Consider the following 5,588-nt stretch of genomic DNA (forward strand, 5'->3'; position numbering starts at 1 on the left):
TGAAAAAAAAAATCTATTAAAGCCTGAATAATTTACATCAAACTAAAAAATTTCTGCACAGCCAATTATACAACAGCAGCCACAAAAAGAATGAAATAATGTTATTTGCAGCAATATGGATGGAACTAGAGATTATCATACTAGTGAAGTGAGTCAGAAAGAGAAATACAAATGCCATATATTACTTATGTGTGGAATCTAAAAAATATGGCACAAATAAACCTATCTACAAAATAGAAACATACTTATAGACATGGAGGACAGACTTGTTGCCAAATGTGGGGAAGGAGGGAGTGGGATGGACTAGGAGTATGGGGTTAATAGATGCAAACTATTACATTTAGAATGCATAAGCAATGAGGTCCTACTTTGTAGTACATAGAAATGTATCTAATATCATGGGATAGACCATGGCAGAAAATAATATAAAAAAAGAACACTGAGTCACTTTGTTGTATAGCGCAAATTAACACAACATTATAAATCAACCTATAATTTAATAAAACATTTTAAAATGGGCAAAAGGCTTGAACAGACAATTTTCCAACAAAGACTTACACATGGCCAATAGATATATAAAAACATGCTCAACATTATTAATCACTGGCGAAGTGAAAATTAAAACCACAATGAGATATCACCTCAAGCTTGTTAGGATAGCTATTATGAAAAAATAAAAAATAACAACTTTTGACAGAGGTGTGGAGAGATGGGTCAGACTTTAAATCTGTTGGTGAGATTGCAAGTTCATATAGGCATATGGAAAACAATATAGAGTTTCATCAAGAACTTGAAAATACAAATACTGTGTGATCCATCAATCCCACTTCTGAGTATATATTCAAAAGAAATAAAATCACTATCTCAAAGAGCTGTCTGCACTCCAGTGCTCACTATAGCATTATTCACATTAACCAAGATACAGAAACTACTTAAGTGTCTGATGACAGATGTATGGATAAAGAAAAAATATTTATGTAGAATGAAGTATTATTCAGCCTTTAAAAGGAAGGACATCTTTTCATTTGAGACAACATGGAAGAACCTGTAGGACAGTATGCTAAGTGAAATAAGTCAAATAGAGCAACACAAATATCATCTGATCTCACTTATATGTAGAATCTTAAGTTGAACTCATAGAACTAGATAGTAGAATTCTGGTTACCAAGGGGCTGGTGTCATTGAGGGATATGTTGGTGAAATGGTACAAACATTTAGAATAAGATGAGTTTTTCTTGAGACCTAATATACAGCATGGTGAATATAGTTAATAACAAGGTATTATATACTTGAAATGTGCTAAAGGAGTAGATCTCTGCTACACACACACAGGCACAAAATAGTAACTACGTGAAGTGATGGGTATGTGGGCATGTTAATTGGCTTGACTGTGATAATCATTTGACAATGTATGCATATACTAAAACCTCATGTTCTGCACCCAAATATAAACAATGTTTGTCAACTATTCCTCAGTAAATCTGGGAGGGGAAAAAAAACCCCTAATTTCTCAAAAATCTTCATGTTAACATAAACAGTTTAAAAATAAAACAATTGCACAAGAAATGTGTTTCTGTCAGGTCTCAGGGTTAGGGGGCTCCCTGAGAAAAATAAAAATCCTGGGCTATCTTCCCCATGAATTTGAGGTTTGAGATCCGTAAAAGAGAAATCAACTTGAAAAATAATATTTGTTCAGGCCACTTGGAAGAAGCAATTATACCACCCATTATAGAAGAGCTCTCCCACGGTCGAGTCAGAGTATCAAGAACTTCCAACGTTAGGAAGACAATCTGAAAGATAACATAAAAATGTATGTTTATAATGATACAATGTATGTTTACTAGAATAAGGAATCAAAACATAGAATAGCAAACTATGAAAAAAAAAAAAAAGGCTCATTTGAAAAGAACCAAATAGAAATTCCAGAAATGTTTTCTTTGCTTCCCAGAGACCTCTTAATACTGAAGACCCTCAAGGCTTAGCTCTCCACTCTCTTCTCCATCTTCCCTAACACTTTTAATTATCTTTCTTCCCTAAACCTCAGATTCCTTCAACATCTCCACTTGAACAGAAATCTAAAATTGACTATGCTCACAACTGAACCAAATCTTACCCCTAATCTGCTTCACCCGCGGTCATTCCCATCTCAGTTAATGTGACTTCTTTTGTCACATCCACATCAGCAGTTGTTAAATCCAGTTGGCTTTACTCTCAGGCTCTACCCTCAAGATAGAAATGTGCCACTTCTCTCCGCCTCTGCTAACCTCACGCTATGCTATTCGGAGATCATCATCACATCTCTCCTAGATTACTGTCTCTTGGCGTCCATCCTTGAGCCCAATAGATTGCCCTCAACAGAGTAATCGTAAGAAAAAATCAGATCTTGCCATTCTTTGCTCAGAATCTTTTGATGTCTCCTCATCTCACTCAATAAAAGCCAGAGTTCTGAAAAGTTCCCACAGTGTTCTACTAGTTCTGACACCACTGTTTTCTAAGCTCATTTCAGACTAGCCTCTCATTCCCTCTGGTCCCACACTAGCCTCATCTTTGTTTCTCAAAATTCTGGGTCTTTGTATTAGCTGTTTCTTTTACCTAAAATCTCCTCCCCCAGGTAGCCTCATGGTTTTCTCTCTCACCATTTTCAGATTTGAGCCCTTTCCTGAACACCCTGATGATATTGCTCCCCTTTCTCAACACTCAGCATCCCTCTCGTCCTTTATTTTTCTTTTCAGAAGGTATTCTTTCCATAATTTGCTGATTTGCTTATTGTCTCCCTAAATGAAATACAAGCTCCATGTGGGTGGGGATTTTGTATGCTTTGTTCATGGTTAATAGGATTTTTTAAATTTATTTTTTTTCATATAACATATCAGTTTCTTCACACAATATCTTGAATATTTTTCCATTGTAATTAGTATTCAAATATTAATGGTTATATAATATGTAATAATTTCTTTATTTCATAATTGTACATTTATGTTTCCAAGTTTTCACTATTATAATATTGTTCTTATGTTAATTTTTGACACTATAAAATTATTCTTTAGAATATGTTACTGGAAGTAGAATTAGTGGGTCAATGAAAATGAACATTCTGGTTTTCTGTTTTGATTTTTGGCCTTGATTTTTTTTTTTTTTTGAGATACAGTTGATTTACAATACTATATAAACACCAGCTATACAACATGGTGTTCAACATAGTTATTATAAAATATTGGTTATATTCCCTGAGATGTGCAATATATCCTTGCACCTTATTTATTTTTACCTCTTAAAAAACCCTTTTATACCTAAAAGGTATACACCTAAAAACCACTCTTTTTATACCTAAGAGAAAAAAAATGTCTTGTAAGCAATTTGGTCTTAGATTGAAACCACTCTTTTTCTCAGATTAAGCTATTAAAAAAAGTCTCAAGTTTAAAGGTAGTCTTTTTTTTTTTTTTAAATGTATCATTCTATAAAAACATTTGGACCCTAGGAACCCTGGGAAAAATGAATCTCTCCCAATTTTTTCAAAACTGAATTTTAAACACTTTCAGTTTAGCTTTTCCCTTGTCTATTGTGAAATGTTTTTTTGTCACAGGACAAAGCAATAAAAATCTGATAGATGTTTAATGGAATTAACACTTGCTCTCAACCATAAAAATAAGCTAAGCAAAGAAAATTTTTGAGGGAAGTTTTTAAGGGTGAGCATTTAATATTTAAAGCCTTTATTGTTCATTTGTTGAACTTTTTCATTTCAAAATATAGTCTTTAATTTTATGCCAGAAGACTTCTATTTTTGCTTTAATAAGAAGTTGCTTGATGGATGATGATATTGTCCATACTCTGGCTAGTGATCCGTCTCAACATTGTTCTGGTGAATTTTATACAAATAATTTTACAAAGGCTTATTCTGTGTCTTAACACCTCCCATGGGAACTTGGGTTTGGCAGCCTTCTATTAGTGATTATAACATGTAGCTTGAGTTGAATCAGGACACAGATCATGATGTATTCTATTTAAAATTTCACTTGTGGGACATTAGCAGAAGGTTTATGAGAGTTTTGTAATAATACTGTTTTGTGGAAGGTAGGAATGTTGTTAGCTATGAGAATAAATAGAATTTGATTAGATTTCAAGCAGTGGTTTAAGGCTCATTATTATAAATTTGAAAAGGCAACCAACATTTTAGTATTAGAAAAACTCAGGTATTAACTTTTAAAACAAGTTAGAGGTATAATCTGATGAGTTATATGTACATGAGGCAGAAATATATTTCTAAATAGGTCAAATTTCTTCCTGCTTTTTAATATTTTTTTAATTTTTTTTATTTTTTAATTTTTGGTGGGGAGAATGCTGACTTTTGTTTTGGAGTGGCTCAAGCAAGGATCAGTCCTTTGGCCTTTTAGGTAGCTGTGCTGATTCCCTCTTGCTCTCATGCAACTTCAAGACATTAAATATACAGATGACACAAAAATTTGTATCTAGTTCATACCTCTTTCTGAATTCAGAAGCATATGCCTGATGACCTATTGCAATCACTCCTTAAGGTATTTCATAGGCTTATTAAATTCAATATATCCAAAACTTAGTTCCTAATATACAACAGCCCCACCTCCAATTCAATCTCGCTTATAATGTTTCCAACTCATTAAATGGGGGTATATATACCCGTTTTGCTTGTTTTCTCAACATAATTATTAGTAGCATCCTCTCTAACTTTCAAAAGTAACCTCTTTAAGTTTCAAAAGTCATTATATATTACTTGCTCACATATAGTAATGATAATTTCATTTTCTATGTTGTTTAGACTCCCGAGGAATACTGCCCGCTGTCACCCATATCCCACATCTACTTTATCAGGAAATCCTACAGGGTTTACTATGGAAATATATATAGAATTTGTCCATTACTCACATGCCCACTGTCACCATGCTGATTCAAGCCACATCATCTCTTACCTCTGTGACTGCAATAGTTTCCTGAACTGGTCTTGCTTGCATCCAGACTTCCCTATTAAAATGAATGTTGGATGATGTTACTGCTCAGTTCTAAAACCTCAGCTAAGTGAATAAAGTCTTGTTACCTTTTGAATGACTTCCCCTGATATCAGCATTTTATAGCATGCCACACTTAAGTTCTCATCACTATGTTCTTACCCACTGGAACATTTACCACCTCTATCTTGCTCACTAGCCCAGATTGCAACCTGCTACTGGATTCCTGTTCACCGAGTCTACCAGATTGGACTTTGGTTCCTGTACTTGGCATCTGCATCTGTGTCTACTCTCTTTCTCTGCTCTTATTTGGCCCAGCATGTTGGGGAGGTTTTGAAAGGCCCTAATGATTCTCAGGATGATCCATCTTGCTTTAAGCAACTAGGCTGGATGCATTTGGTTGCTTAAGATTATCAACTTCTTGAAGTAAAGGAGAAAGCCAAGCTCTTTGTGTAGCAATAGTAAGGATATTTATATATTTTGCTCAAATATATCTACTGAAAAATTATGTCCTTTGAATTTATTTGAAGAAAATACGTAGACTTGCATTTGGAATTCAGATTATAATTTTATTATTTTCAAACACCAGAACTACCTTTTAGGTAATGT

The 5,588-nt window shown here is 33.9% G+C and overlaps 1 long non-coding RNA gene across 1 annotated transcript; it reads right to left on the bottom strand.

Annotated features, from left to right (window-relative positions):
- Positions 1-821: 821 nt before the first annotated feature.
- Positions 822-5,231, bottom strand: LOC125121011 (uncharacterized). Its single transcript, XR_007133372.1, has 3 exons — positions 5,142-5,231; positions 4,944-4,995; positions 822-1,790 (listed from the first exon to the last, which is right to left on the bottom strand). It is a non-coding gene; the product is annotated as an uncharacterized LOC125121011 (long non-coding RNA).
- Positions 5,232-5,588: the final 357 nt, after the last annotated feature.

The sequence above is a fragment of the Phacochoerus africanus genome, chromosome 2 (assembly GCF_016906955.1).
Source record: "Phacochoerus africanus isolate WHEZ1 chromosome 2, ROS_Pafr_v1, whole genome shotgun sequence".
NCBI lineage: Eukaryota > Metazoa > Chordata > Mammalia > Artiodactyla > Suidae > Phacochoerus > Phacochoerus africanus.